This window comes from Dipodomys merriami, unplaced genomic scaffold, assembly GCF_024711535.1.
Source record: "Dipodomys merriami isolate MVZ:Mamm:240054 unplaced genomic scaffold, mDipMer1.0.p SCAF_124, whole genome shotgun sequence".
NCBI lineage: Eukaryota > Metazoa > Chordata > Mammalia > Rodentia > Heteromyidae > Dipodomys > Dipodomys merriami.
Window position 1 is genome coordinate 584,629 of NW_027202538.1, and position 16,629 is coordinate 601,257.

Consider the following 16,629-nt stretch of genomic DNA (forward strand, 5'->3'; position numbering starts at 1 on the left):
ATAGTATAGAACAAACAATGGAGATCATCTCAACCAAACTGAGGGATATTTCCTATGTCTTGATGAGCCACTATGTAATGAGCTAAACCCTATTATTCTTGCACTCTTGTGGGACATGAGGTACAGCCTGCCTGATACACACAAATCAATATTGGACAGGACATTCGATGAAATTATGGTCATCTATGTTTTGATTTTTAAAAGTCTTAAAATAGAATGACAGCCGTGAAATTAAATCAGTGCCTTCAATTGTTTCAGTGTGCCCAACTCCTGCAGACAAATAGTATGTATATACGTATATATCTCACAAATATATTACATATTAAATATATGTCCAAAACTAATTTTATACAAAATTAGGGGACAGTGTTATTAGATTTATCCTTGAAAAAAAGATTAACAAAAAATTAAAGATTGCTCACTTTGGCAGCATATATAAAAAATGGAACGATACAGAGATTAGCATGGCCCTTGTGCAATGATGACTCGCATATTTGTGTAGCATTCCTGATTTTAAAAAAATAAATAAATAAAGACAGATAGAGATCCCAGTTTGAAGTGTGAAAGTAAGTGGAAGGCCCAGTCCATAATCATATATTGAATTAATTTTTGTATGTCTTTTATTATAAAAAATACTGTTCAGAGGGGTTACAATTAAATGAGTAAGGTAATTTCCTATCAAGTATATTTCCTATCAAGCATTGTTACCTCCTCCTTTGTTTTTCCCCTACCATTCCTTCTCTCCCACCTCCACGAGTATTCTCCCCACCTCCGAAGTTCTAATGTTTGTTTTTAACGTAGGGCCTTGTACATTGCATTTTTACAATGGGTCAACCTGTATCCCTATTTAAGCATTTTGTGTTTTCCCTAACCCTCTCCAAATTAGAAAAATGTATATACAAGATGCAGGGTACCAGAATCAAATGCAGTGAAAACAGGAGTTATACCATGGGGGAGGTACATACAAAGCAACAAAGAAATCAATTTATAAATATGTTGGAAACAATCACAAGAAAGAAAAAAAATTATCTTGGGGTTCATTTCGCCTAACATCAACTTGTCTAAAAATTTCTGTTTTTCTCAGACATATACTAGTTATTGCAAATAAGAGAAACCATGGGATCTATGTTTCTTTGGGTATGGCTTATTTCACTTAATATAATTTGTTCCAAGTCTTTCCATTTCCTAACAAATGGGACAAAGAAATTCTATGGAGGCATAGAATTGTGTATATATACCACATTTTCTTGATCCATTCATCAACTGAAGGGTATCTGGGTTGGTTCCATATCTTAGTTATGGTAAATAATGCTGCAATAAACATAGTCGTGCTGGTAGCATTAGTATGATCTTGTTTGTGAACATTTGGGTAAATGCCCAAAAGTGCTAGTTCTGGGTCATAGGGGAGCTCTATGTGGAGTCTTCTGAGGAACCTCCATATACTTTCCAAAGTGGTTGAACACGTTTACACTCCCACAACAATACAGTAAGGTTTCCTTCTATCCACATCCCCTCCACCATCTGTTGCTATTAGAGTTCTTGATTATAGCCATTCTAACTGTGGTGAGATGGTATTTCTGTTCTTTTTATTTGCATTTCTTTTATGGCTAGGGAGGTTGAGCATTTCTTCATGTGTCTATTGGCCATCCTTCTTTTCTCTTTAGAAAAGTTTCTTTTTGAGTCTTTAGCCCACTTTTTTATGGAGAAGTGGTTTCTTTGAGGATTTGTTGTTGGGAGATTTAATTTTTTGAGTTACAGGTATATTTTAGATATGAGACCCTTGTCTGTTTAATGGCTAGTGAAGATCTTTTCCCAATCCATAGGCTTTCTATTGATCTTGTTAACTATGTCCTTTGCCATGTAGAAGCTCTGCAATTTCATGCAATCCCATTTGTCCAACCTTTCTTTGATTTGTTGTGTTTCTGGGTCTCCATTAAAAAAAAAATTCGGCCTGTGCCAAGGAGACCTAGGGTTTCTCCTATTCCATCCTATTCCATCAGAGTGTCTGCTTTGACTCAGAGGGCTTTGATTCATTTGGAATTGATTCTGGTGCAGATTGATATATAAGGATCTAGCTTAAGTTTTCTACAAGTGATTAACCAATTTTGCCAGCACAATTTACTTAAGAGGCTTTCTTCCATTCTATTTTTTTAGCTCCCTTATCGAAGATTAGGTAGCTATATGTCTGTACTTTCATTTCTGCCTTTTCAACTCTATTCCATTGTTCCTGATGTCCGTTCTTGTGCCAGTACCAAGATGTTTTAATTACGATGGCTTTGTAGTAGAGTTTGAAATTTGGTATTGATATTCCTTCATCACTGTTCTTTATGTTAAGGATATTTTTTTTCTATTCTGGGTTTTTTATTGTTCTATATGAATTTTTGGATAGCCTCTTTTAATTCGTTGAAGAAAGGGGTTGGAATATTGATAGGTATTGAATTAAATTGGTAGAAACCCTTGGAAAGTATTGCCATTTTCACGATGTTGATCTTTCCAATCCAGGAACATGGGAGCTTTTACCACTTTGTAAGTTCTGTTTTGATTTCCCTTTTCAGGTTTTTAAAGTTTTCATTATAGAGGTCCTTCTCTTCTTTGGTTAAATTAATTCCTAGGTATGTTTTTGGGGGTGCTGTTATGAATGGAGTTGCTTTCCTGATTTCAACCACGCTTTTCTCATTATTGGCATACAGAAAAGCCATTGATTTTTGACGGTTATTTTTATACCCTGCTCCTTTGCCAAATTTTAAATCAGCTTGAGTAATTTTGGTGATTTGCTTTTCTTTTATGGCTAGAAATGTTGAGCATTTCTTTATGTGTCTGTTGGCCATCTTCTTTCCTCTTCAGAGAAATTTCTCTTTAATTCTTTAGCCCACTTATTTATTGTGCGGTTGTTTCTTTGAGGATTTGTTTTTGGAGGATATATTTTTGTGAGTTCCAAGCACATTTTAGATATGAGATCCTTGTCTGTTGTATGGCTAATCTTCTCCTAATCGGTGGGCTTTCTATGGATTTTGCTAGTTATGTCCTTTGCCATGCACAAGCTCTGCAGTTTCATGAAATCCCATTTGTGCAACCTTTCTTTGATTTGTTGTGTTTCTGGGTCTCTATTAAGGAAATTTTGACCTGTGCCAAGGAGACCTAGTGTTTTTCCTATTCTTTCCAGTACTGTTTTCAGGGTGTCTGCTTTGACTCTGAGGTTGACAATTACTTTTGTAAACCGGAACTTGTTTGTTTTTTCCATCTTTTGTGTTCATAGGAGTGTCTGTGTTATGTGTAAACAAGCTGTTCTACAAGGTATCTTTCAGGGTGATAGAGTAGTTATTACATGGCTATATGTATTTTATAATGACATAGAGCTTTCTCGTGACTTACCTACATAAATCTTTTAATGTTATTTAAGGGCCAAGAAGAATGCCAAACTTACATTTTTGTGCCTATCTCCATCCTATTTCTCCCTATTGTCTAGTGGTTTATATAACACTCAGCATAACTGAAACTGGCACATGGAACAGACATGGACTTGATGGATCTTGACTGTGAGATGGCCCCAAGTACAGTAAATATCAGAATCAATGAGATCGAAGCAGTCCAAGGTGCCTAGTTGTATTAACATCCTTGGCTTCCAATGGTCTCACCTGCCTCTGTCAGAAAGCTGTTAATGGTCTGTCACCATCAAAGCTCATACTGAAGTTTAACTATTCAATGTAGCAGTGTCAGGAAGTAGAACCTTTAAAAGATGTTTCAGTCATAAATGGATAAATATTATCTCATCAACTCTCAAGGGACTAACGTTATCACTGTTATCAGTTGTTAAAAGCAACCTATGCCCCTTACTCCCTGTCATTCTAGCACATACCATGATGCTGAGATCCTCTGTGATATGATGCACCTACAGGGCCTTGTCCCATGTGCTACCATGCTATATAGACTATCCAGCTACTACTATTAGGCTTGAAATAGACCTTATATTCCTCATGAAGTATACAGCTTAATTGATTTTAAACAATGACAAAATGGACTGAGATTTTATTCTTTTTGTCTTTTTCATGGAAGTGAGGATTAAACTGAGGGCCTTAAACTTACTAGGCACATAAATTGCCACTTGTGCCTACATGCACCCAACTCTTTTTCTTTCTTTTTCAGTTTGCTTTTAATATAGGATTTTGTGCTAACTTCACCCAAGTCATCCTCAGTACCCCATGCTCCTATACCCCTACCTCTTGATATCTGGGATTACATGACTGTGACACCACAGTTTGCCCATTAGACCATACTACTCTTTAGGGGAAAGAGATACAGATTCCTGAGACGTTTATGTGGGTTTTTGTGTCTGCTTGTATGCTTGTGTGTGTGTGTGTGTGTATCTACGTGAACTGTTCTTGATGATTTACTTAGTACTGAGGGTGAATTTTCCTTAAGAATCTGTATTCTTAATTCATTCCACTGAAAAATAAATACTTTTCTGTGTACTAATGGCTCATAACTATAATTCTAGCTCTTCAGAATGCTGAGATTTTGGGATAACGTTATTAATATTATCCCAGGTGTTATCCCAATGTTATGCCAGGTGAGCCAGGAAAAGTCCATGACACTCTTATCTCCATTTCCTCACCAGAAAAGTCAGAAATGGGGCTGTGGTTTAAGTAATAGAGTAATATTCTTGAGGAAAAAAATAGGAATAGCACCTAGGCTCTTATCAATGCTCAGGACCCATACATAATATCCAGATAGCACTTGTGCTATTACAATGAGCTCTTGTGCTATTGCAAGTCACAATTATGTCTGATGGATTGTCTCTAGAGGCCAGTTGCAGTAAAAAAATTTTTTTTTGTAGTGCTCGCTTTGGCAGCACATATACTAAATTTGGATCGATACAGAGATTAGCATGGTCCCTGCACAAGGATGACATGCAAATATGTGAAGTGTTCCATATTTTTTTTTAAATCTTGTATTACTTCATGAGATATGTTCTTTCTGGACCATCTTTATGCCTAATTTTTCTCTCTGGAATGATATTGAAATAGAGAAAATATTCAGTGAGGAATTTGGTTTCTGGATCCCTCCTTCATTCATTATTGACATGTTCTCTCTTTTTATTTTTTGGCAGTCCTGGAGCATGAACTCAGGGCCTGCACACTGTCACTGAGCTTCTTTTTTGCACAAGTCTTGCACCCTTTGACCTGAGCCACAGGGCAACTTCTGGCTTTTTCTGTTTATGTGGTACTGAGTAATTGAACCCAGGGCTACATGCATGCTAGGCAAGCACTGTACCACTAAACCGCATTCAAAGCCCCATGTTCTCTTTTTAACATATGTCTAACATGTTTAGCTCTGTCCCATCTCTGAAGCCACAGCCACTGCTATTGAATGTATCCTCAATTTAACTCCTAATTGTGTTTCATTTCCTATAACTGCCGAAATATTTTCCACTCCACCCAAGGAACTATCTTTCATTTTCTTAAATTTCACACTTCATTGGTTAATGTCAAACAATAACTCAACATTACCAGTGTCTGAAATTGAGGACACTTAGAATAATAAATAGCTTTTTTCAATGTTTTTCTTTTTTTTTTCAACTCTGGGGATTCAAATCTGGTCTCTGTGCAATCCTTTGCCGCGGACCGGATTCTGTCGGGATGACAGAGGACACCTAGGGGAGGAACTGGAATATGTGGGGAGATGGCAAACAGACAACTCACACACAAGAGGAGTGGATGCTGAGTGCGATTTAATGCAGAGGATAACAGACTTTTATAGCAAAAATCTCCATAAGAAAGGGCAAAAGGTTACATAATCTTGCTGCAGGGCTTCATTCTTGGGTGGTCACCAGCTGGTTGCCTGATAGGCACTTGTTTCCGTCTTATCTCTAAGAAATATAATGGGATTTTATGTTTGTCACCAACTAACCATTACCTTATTTCTATAGAGGCCTTAACTGTCCCATCAGATCTTTTCTGTTCCTTCTTTAATAGTAAACACCAACGAGACTTAGATTTAGCAAGTATCTTAGTAAATGAAAGAGAGTAATAAGAAGTTCTTTCTCCTAAGTAGTTACCTCAGCAATTGCCATACATTCTTTCTGTTCTAGCCATGCCTACAGCTTTTTGCAAATCTCTTACAAACAATTCCTTCTGCTGAAGTGACATTGTGAAACCCCCAATACTTTTATATTTGCTTATGAGTTGTCTACTAGCCTCCATAAGAGGGGTTTCAGGGTAGCACTTAACTCTGGTGAGTTAGTCATATTTTTAAGACACTCATCAGATATTGGAGTCGTCAACACTCTTAAGAAAGAGCTTTGAATAAGGGAACGTTGACAATGAGTAAGTACAATGAACAGCAGAAACAGTAAAAGATTAATAGGCACTCTTCTACAGTGAGGAAAAGAAAGGCAGAAACACATCTTTCCCAGGGGCTTGCCAGCCTTTTTCCAGGAGTAGGCCTCTTAGAAGCCCTATTCTCCGAGGTAGACTTCGGTGATGTCCCAAAACTTGGAGATAGGTTTCTGTAAAGCCCCATTCTCTGAGGTAGACTTCGGTAAAGTCCCAAAACTCAGAGATAGGTCTCTGAAGCCCCTATCTTAGGTCTGATAGATGGTTTCCCATGCTAAGCAGACTCCACTGGAGTCGGCGTGGCAATCCTTCAGCTCTTCAGCTCAAAGTGAGTGCTCTACCAGTTGAGCTACAGTACCACTTCCATCTTTCTGAGTGGTTAATTGGAGATAAACCTTTCATTCCCAGGCTGCCTTTGAACTGGGAGCCTCAGATCTCATCCTCCAGATAGCTAGGATTACAGGAATGAGCCACCAGTGCCCAGATAATAAATAGCTTTTTTGGGGGGGGAGGGGGTCCGGTCATGGGCCTGAACTCTGGGTCTGGGCGCTGTCCCTCATCTCTTCAGCTCAAGGCTAGCACTGTACCACTTGAGCCACAATGCCACTTCCGGATTTTTTTCTGCTTATGTGGTGCTGAGGAATCGAACCCAGGGCCTCATGGATGCAAGGCCAGCGCTCTACCACTGAGCCACCTTCCCAGCCCCAATAAATAGCTTTTTATGTGTATCAGGTGATACACAACAACTCAGACCCTTAGGAAGTCTTTTATCTTCCAGTCTGGCAGGATCTAACCCCACTATATGCTCCGGTAGATAACAAAATTAAACAGATTCTACAAATGTAATTAGTTCCCACAAGAGTTGGAATGAGTTATTTCCAAGGTGTGAGTGCAAATTAAGGCCTTTCTAGAAGTCAGTGATGCAAACAGAATGAAGCAAACAGTAAGGAGAATATGTTTGTCAAGAAAGTATGGGGGTGCCTAGGAGCTGACAACAGTGGCTGTATGATAGGAGACCAGAAAGCAGAAACCACAGTCTCACCACCACAGAACTTAAACCCTACTAGGCATCCCGTAAGCTTGTAAGAGATCCCCACATTCTGTGAGAGACTATAGGGTAGTTGCCCCTGCTAGAAACTGAGCAGCTACTATAGACAAACCACACCCAAGTTACCAGCCCAATCTTATATCCTACAATAGTTTGTATTCAGTGGCCAAACAAATAAATTTGTGATAATTTGCCACATAACATGACAAAATAAATGCATATCTCAGATTGCTGGTGCCTTACACCTGTAATCCCAGTTACATAGGAGGCTGAAATCTGAGGATCCAGATTCAAAGGGATCCCAAGCAGCAATGTCTGTGATATTCATTTTGCCAATAAATAGCTAAAACCTGGAAATGGCGATATGGCTTAAGTTGCTGTTCACTATTGAGCCATGGTTCTCCTTTTAGCTCTCTTTCAATTATTTTCATAAGTTTTAATTTTCTTTACAACGAATGACATATTTTTTTTTAGATAGTTCTTAGTGTGCTTTTATTGGATTGCTTTGGTATGAACAACTCGGGATTGAACTCATACCTCATTTATGGGAAGAAAGAAATCTACCACCTAAGTCACAATTCAGTTATGGCAGTTTTTTGTTTGTTTGTTTGTTTTTCTTGGTCGTGGGGATTGACTTCTGGGCCTGGGTGCTATCCCTAAGCTCTTCAGCTCAAGGCTAATGCTCTACCACTTTAGCTACAGTGCCACATCCAGTTTTCTGTGTGGTTCCTTGGAGATAAGAGTCTCATGGACTTTTCCTTCCTGGGCTAGCTTTGAATTGTGATCCTCAGATCTCAGCCTCCTGATTAGTTAGGATTTTATGTGTGAGCCACCACCACCCGGCTATGGTAGTTTTTGTTTTTGTTTTTGTTTTTTTAGGAATTTGAATTTCTTATTTTTGTCCTAATTTAATTTAATATTTTATTTTTTTAATCCCAGGGAATTGAGTATAGGACCCTTTATATGTATGTATGTGCATGCTTCTGTGTACATATGTGCCAATACTGAGGCTTGAATTGCCATAACTTTTTCCAAGCAAGGCTGACACTATACCACTTGAATCACACCTTCAGTATTTTTATTGCTGCTTAGTTGAAGGTAAGAATCTCTGATTTGCTACTTTGAAGGCTTAGTTTTTGGATGACAGTTAAGAGCGAAACTGTGAGGTTTCCTTACCACTTCCGTCTAATATCTACTTAGGAAAAGCTGGAAGTGTCACTGTGGCTCAAGAGGTAGAGCACTAGCCTTAATCAAAAGTAACTCATATACAGTGCCTAGGCCTGACTTAAACCCTGGGTCCTGCAGGTTAAACAAATAAACTCTGAATTGTCTGACAAGTCTAGTTTTAAAACATGATCTTATAGATTTCAGCCTCTGAAATTGCTAGATTTACAGGTTTGAGCCTTTAGTAATGGTGATAGTTTTCTATTATTATTTACAGATGCTTTTAAAAACACATCATGTAGCTAACAGTGGCTCATGGTTATAGTCCTTGATATTATGGATACTGAGAAGCTTGGTGTGAAGTTGGGCCTAATGATAGAATGTCTATGAGTCTTTTCTCTAATTAACAACCAAAAGGTTGGATGTAGAACTGTGGCCCAAGTTTTAAAGTCATAACCTTGAGCAGAAAAATTTTACGGAAATTGTTCAGGCAATGCATGCAAATCCCAAGATCAGCACAAAAATTAAAATAAATAGAACATAAAATAATCCTAGGTATGGCTAGTGACAGTTTGCCTAGTTTTCCTAAAATTCTTAGTTTGATAGTCACCACAAAGATAACTGGACAAACCAACAAAATATGTGTCCATAGCCAGATGAAACTTTTGCTTAGAAATCTGCACTAATTATATTTTAAAAAACATTTCTTACACTCTTTAATTTAGAAAATTAGCCCCAAAATAATGCCAGTTGAAGAGAAATTGTATGTGATGACTACTTCAGAAACAATAATTTTTTTTAGTTTTTTAAAAGGAGATGTCACATATTTATCAACTTATATATATATATATATATATATATATATATATAATTAGTAAATAAATTTCAACTAAATATTAACTTCATTGTCCTCTAAATTGAAGTGTTGACCTATATTTTATATCAGAATGAGCATTTATTCGTCTCATTTTTAAAAGTCAATTTAAATTTTCTATTCAAATTTTATACAAAAAGAATGTGTTTGGTGTTCTAGGAAAGTTCTCCAAAAGTTAATGTAGAGCAGTATGTAGGGCCATTGTGAGATTAACTAGGAATTCTGAGCCATGAAAAACTAAAGTTTTAAAAGTTGAAATAAATACATGTCAGAGAGTTAGAAACAAAACTTGGGTTTCTAGGGATAGACTTTCAAACCCTTTCAATACATTTGGCTGGGTAGATGGTGCTACAGTTGGTAATTTTGCTTCACTCAAAAATCCTTGATGAGGTTTTTGTGTGTAAGAAGAAAATCCCTTTGCTTTCGTATTTATGAACTTCATGTTAAAACTTTAGCAATGGGCCTTCTGTGGCCCCTTTTTAACTGGAAGTATTTCAAGATTTTTAAGACCTCAAAATCCTTTTGTACTCTCAGCCAGGCTGTTTTAAACTATTTACTTTCAAATTTATTAGCATAATCCATTTATCATTGTAGGGAGGAGAATCCTATGCTAAATAAAGTCTACTTGCTAGAGTTGTTTGTAAGTAATGAAGCATTGGGTATTTTGGGGTTAGCCTGTGTAGAGTAGACTGGATTGAGATGACATTTCCATGATTTATAGGTAAAATCACCCTCTTCCACTACAGGTTCAGGATCAAATGAGTGATGGGCATTGGTTTAAGGTTTCTTTTATTTTACTATGTATGAATCTTCCATCATATCTATATCTATATCTATATCTATATCTATATCTATCTATCTATCTATCTATCTATCTATCTATCTATCTATCTATCTATCTATCTATCTATATCTATCTATCTATCTATCTATCTATCTATCTATCTATCTATCTATCTATCTATATGAATCTTCCTGATATGTTGTTTTATAAATATTTGGTTTTACATTATGTGAATTATAGTTTTTTTAATTAAATAAACAGGACATTTGGCCTTAATCATGTAAGAATTTGATTAATTTTAAGAGAAAAAATATCATCAGAATTAATTTAGGTTATCATCATTCGAAAATACATATTGAAAGGATATAAAGCAGAAGAATTTATGGGGTGCTTAATATATTCAGCCTTTCTTGTTTATAAGGTTTGTTGTGACCTGATGGTAATAGATTTGCAATGGGTAAAAGTGTTGTTGGTCACTTAGAGTTGTTACTTCATGAGAATGTCTGATGATGTTGAACCCTAGGTTTCTGAGAGGAAAAACACAGATATAAGTCCTCAAAGATGCTGACTAAAATGAATGAAATTCACACTCCATTAATAAGAGGGAAGGGCACCATTTTTTTTGCTGTCTTCAACAGCCAAATGCATTTTTCTCTGTAGGTGATTATCAGCAAAGAGGAGATTGTAGACAGACTCAATTCGTGGATCCTATTCAATGAACAGAATAAGGAGATGTCTGGATGGCTGGTGTAGACAAACAACAATTCTACATACAGCAGACAGCATTATTGATGAAAGGCTTGAGACGTTTCAGAAGGTGAGCCAGCAGTGTCCAGGCAGGTGTAGTTTGAACACCCTTCTCACTGCTAAGAATCTCATGTTACAGGCAAGTTTCCTATAAGGGTTGAAGGGAACAGTTGCTTCTTCTGCATTGGCAAGTCTGATAGGAGAAGGGGCTTGTGTCTCCTGAAGTATCTTGGTGTCTCAGACCCCTGAAGGAGTCTAAGTTATTGCAAAAGAGCAGGGGTCATTTATGATTAAATTGATGATTTCAGGTAGTCACTAGGCCTCAGATGTAATGTAGTTCAGTAACACATGTAACAAGAATTCATGTAGTTAAATGAAACTGAGTTATATCCACTTGTGAATTAGAAGTAAAATTAGAAGTAGATTAGAAGATATCCATGAGAGAAATCAGTGAGGCTGTTGTATCAAGAAAGTAAGAACAAACCATATTTTGAGTTTGTTTAGTGAGCACTTCTTGACTTTCCAACCTTTCCCTGTGAAATTGCATTAACTCTCACATATGATGAGAATTTCTCAATTACAAAACTCTATAAGACGCATCCCATGTTTGTGGCTAAGAAATAAATGCTTTGGGGGCCAGGCACTAACGGCTCAATCCTATAATCTTAACTATTCAGAAGTCTGCAAACTGAAGATTGAAGTTCAAATCCAGTCCAGACAAAAAATCTCCCTTTAGTTCTCCAAAGCCATGGAAATGTAGCTTTACCTCAAGTTATGGAGTACCTTAACAGAAAAAGCTAAAACACAGTGTCCAGGCCTTGAGTTCATATTCTCATAGTGGAACAAATAAAAAGTAGAAAAGAAAGATGGAGTAATAATGGAGCTTCCTATTTTCATAACTTACCAGGACCACATGGAGTTAATAATCCTTTTAAGTGAAAAGAAGGCCCAGTTGAAGCAAATGAGTAAACAGTTAAAAAGGACCAGCAGCAAGACAAGAGACTTCAAGAGGGATGACAAGCTTAGCAACAAAATCAAGAGCATTCATCTTCAAGAAAACACACCTCTGTAATCCCATATAAACCTTTGATTATTCTCATCGCTATGACCATCCTCTAACGTTGACTACACTTATCCACTAGAGTCACCGAACATAGCGTATCCTTTGTGACATTTCATGGATAAAGTTGCTTGTCCTCATTGTCATCAGCCTTTCAGAAGCTTCAGTGAAGAGCATGTATATGCTCTTCACTGTATATGATAGCATCCTGTTCTATTTTCCAGCAAAGAAACTGTGGCTAGCAGGCTTGAGAATGGTTACATTCAGAGGTTCTCCAGTTTCACATTTTTCTTTTCCTTTCTTGGTAGGTGAGTTGGAATAAGAAAAAAAAATTGAGCAGTATGTTTTATTTAAATGAAAAGATTTATTTGAAAATACTACAAGGTATCATTCTTTAAATATATTTTTAATTCAAACATAATAGGGCTAGTTTTAATGCTGCATGCCTTTAAACCTAACTATGTAGAAGGCTGAAATCTGAGGATCGAAGTTTCACGACAGACAAGGTAAAATGGACCATGATACTCTTATCTACAACTAAGAAACAAAAAGCAAAACAAGGAGCTGTGGCTCAAATGGAAGAATGTCAACCTTGAGCAAAAAGGAAAACCAAAAGAAACTAGGCCCTGAATTTAATTTCTAGTACTAGCACACATATGTTTGTGTATATACATATATATATATATATATATTCTATATGCATGCATTTATAGGCATATATGTGTGTCAATATATATAAACTCTATATGCATATGTATGTATATATAATTTTATAATAAATTATTAGCAAGTGTCAACTATATACAAGCAAATATTTAGTGTTGCTCTTAAAAACAGATTCATATGCAATTATGAACCCCTGTGATTTATAGGAGCCAACATAAAAAGAAACATATACCAACAAATGATTTTTGTTATAGAATAGCCTGCATGCACAAATAACTAAATGATATTTAGTTATTTTCCAAAACATTGAAAGCAAAAGCATAATAGTACAAGAAATCACATTTAGACATGGACTATGACTCTCAGTGGACAGGTAGATCAGGAAAATATGATAGCTATATGCATATAGATATACATGTATTTGTATACATTCATATATATATGCATATATATACATACGTACATACACACGTACATGCACAACAGAATTTTATTTATCCATTCAAAAGAATGATAATGAATCATTTGCAAAGAAAGGAAAAAAATTGGGGAAAATCATGCTAAATGAAGTAAGGGAAGAAAGCCAAACCCAGAGAGACAAATGAGATATATTTTCTGTTATATAGGAAGTTAGACATAATATAGATCAATACAATATGCACACTTTGTGGTGGGATCCAACTATACACCTAGGTATGAACTGAAATATGGTTAGTTCAGAGAATAATTCAAATAATGTAATTCCTTAGAATAGCTAACTCACATTCCAACAAAATAACCACTACGAATCAAGTATTCAGAGGTACAGATGGAGTCAAGGTGGGAAGAAATAGATAAATGAAGCAATAAAGTGGAGTGAAATTCAGTGCTCTAACTTAATGCATATCCTACCAAATGAAGAAACTTGAGGAAAAGGTGGGAGTGAGAGTGCTGGGGAAAATTATGAAAGAGGTGAGATTGTACTCATGTACTCATAATGAATGTCAACTCCTGTGTACAAGTTGAAATCAAAATGAAATTTAAAAATCCAATACTCAGTATGCTCATGAAAGTATTTCAGTGATGATGATTCTCTGAATAACTAACAAACAATGACGAGTTCAAGCAAATAAGTAGCAGAAAGGGAAATGATGTTCAGCTCTAGAAGAAGTTTAAGAAAAGAGGGGGCAGATTAATGAAAAGAGGAAGGGATGGCAAATGTAATCATTATATTAATGATATCAATGTAAAAATGGAACCATGTAACTTGGAAGATGGGTAGTTTGGGGAAAGATGGGTAGATTAATGGAACACTAATCAAGATGCATTGTACTTATAAACAAACTCATTGAATTGAAACCACTTTGCACAATGATAAATACAAATGAGTAAAAAAGACAAAAAATAAATTTGTGCTTCATTTTTTGTAGCACAAGTAGTAAATCGTAAGTTATAATTTGGATAAAAAGTAAAGTTAAATTAGCTACATGACAAAATAAGAAACGAAATGTCTTGTGGGTAACATTGTCTTTGGAAATATCCGTGCCTTATAATATACTTTTCAAAAATATCAATATTCTGATTACTTTGATTTTTTGAAAATAAAGTGATCTGTGAACTTTCAGACACTATTATCATAATGCCTAATGATACATAATTTAGCTAGAGTTGATAAGATAATCATTGTTACTTATATTATATTGTAAAATATGAGGAACTTTTATGATACCACTACATTATAACACAGATACTGAAGTTTCCTTCTTTAAATTGCTCCACAGGATATGGTTACATATAACCTGATACAACTCCCAAAATCACAAATATAAGTAAAATTACTTAGAAGGAAATGGTAGGAGGACAATTATTATCTAACACAATCAATGTCAGCCATGGACTTCCTGAAAGAGAATCGTAGACAAATGTGTTTGTTTCACCAGGCTTCTAGTGCCAAACAAGAAGTGTTGAAAAGACCCATTATGGCAAACTAATTCTCAAAGTGAGATCACTATATAGGCAGACCCTCCAAGACTCCTACATGGAAGAGACTATTTCTAACCCGAATGCTCATTTTTTTTTTTACCAAAGAAACAGTTCCTTTAGTAATTTATGTTTTGTGAATGTAGATAATGAATGAACATTTTTCACAAAATTAAATTTGAAATATCTTTGATCCGTTTTTCCATGCTTAAAACTACCAATAAAATAAATAATAGTTGCCACAATTTGGAACTTTTCTGCATCAATGGAAACACAATCTGGAGAATATAGATTCTAGAAAGAACCAAAGGAATCCAAAGATATATCTATTTTCCACACAATTGTTCAAGTGGAATGAAGGCCAACATAATTTCTTTAAATTAAGAATTAGTCTAATGTCTGCACACCAACAGTTAACAAATGTTTATTCCAAACTTAGTGATTGTACAATAGGTAGACTTTGTAGACTTTCTTATTTTTGAAGGAAAAAATCTACTTGAGTGAGACACAGGAACCTTAAGAAGACTTACAGATAAAGCACATAGTATGTTAGAAGACACCATGGTAGAAAAATGAAACTTCCTTTTTGTTGGTCACGAGGCATGAACTAAGGGCCTGAGTACTGTCCCTCAGCCCTCTACCACTTTGGGACAGAGTACCACTTCTGTTTTTTTGTTGATTAACTAGAGACAAATCTCATAGACTTTCTTCCCAAACTAGCTTAGAACCACAATTCTCAGATCTCAGCCTCATGACTAGCTAGGATTATAGATGTGAGCCACCAGTATCCACCACCACACAAAATGAAACTTTTCAGCTTCTAGTGAGTTCAATTTTCAGTGGCCAGGAAAGACCTCTTAGAATGGTGCTTGCCACTAAAGAATTGAAACTACAGAATGAGCAACCAGGAAGTTGTCTGTTAGTAAATATGCAAGTATGAAAGGGTGTTATTAATTTCAGTTATTTTTTTTCAATATGATTCATATTCAGTACAAATCTGATCTTGTTGTCACCTCTTGGAAGGAGCAGAGCCTGGGCCTATGCTACTGTGAATGTAAGATACTAGAAAAAGAATACCCTATGGTACACAAGTAGTTGAATGCAGGAAAGAAGCAACATATTCCTGGCAGGGGAAGGCATGGGAGAGATAACGGCCTAGAGAAAAAACTGGTGGTCACAACATTTAACCCCTTCTCCTCCAAGGAACTGACCTCCCACATAGTGGCAGTGACATAATTCACCTAGTACATTTTCTGATATGAAGGAAGGTGTCATGTCTCACTAAACAACACAATTGTAGTCAAAGAAAGGGAAATTCTTTTGTGTCACTCTTAGGTCCAGTCTCAGTTAATCTCTACATTAGACTTTGTCCAGTTTCTATTCTTACTAGAAGGTCCCTAATCAGGAGGAATGTGTGTTCTCCTGGATTCCCATTGGCCCTTTGGGAACTGAGACCACTTTCAGTTTTAAATCTGTTCCTTCTGTCAAGGCTGTGGTGGTTGGTGGGAAAGCTCATCCTCTGAATTGTGCCCTAGTACAAAATCTCTTCAGAGAAAGTCAAGGAATGACAGATTCTGCCTGAATTTCTCCATTTCCAAAGAGGTCAATTAATATCTGATTCTGAAGATCAGGTGGAGGTCCTTCAATAGTTCCTCTGAGCTGGAGTGAAAGCACCGACTCCAAGTCATACATTTCTCCAACTCTTTTTCATGACCCCAAAGATCACAGTAGTTGAGTTCAGAAACAAGGAAAAATGAGACTAGCAGAAGAATCATGGGCGGGGGAGGAATTAGACACCATGAAAATGAGGTCAGAAAATCTCCTAGGATCACTCACATCATTCAGGAATCACATAATAAGATTAGGGAATAAAAGTAATAAATTACTACCTAATTAGTAACTCTACTTCTCTGACTACAAGTGTTCTGTAAAAAGGTAGGTGACCTGGACTATGTTGATTAGGAAAAGAGAGCACGTTGTTTCATCACAAAGTTC

General features: G+C 36.2%; 1 non-coding gene and 1 pseudogene across 1 annotated transcript; both read left to right on the top strand.

Moving 5' to 3' along the window:
* Window positions 1-416: 416 nt before the first annotated feature.
* On the top strand, window positions 417-516 carry LOC138823867 (U6 spliceosomal RNA; annotated as a pseudogene).
* A 4,317-nt stretch (window positions 517-4,833) lies between these two features.
* On the top strand, window positions 4,834-4,937 carry LOC138823882 (U6 spliceosomal RNA). The gene has a single exon (XR_011370940.1). It is a non-coding gene; the product is annotated as a U6 spliceosomal RNA (small nuclear RNA).
* The last annotated feature ends 11,692 nt before the right edge of the window (window positions 4,938-16,629 follow it).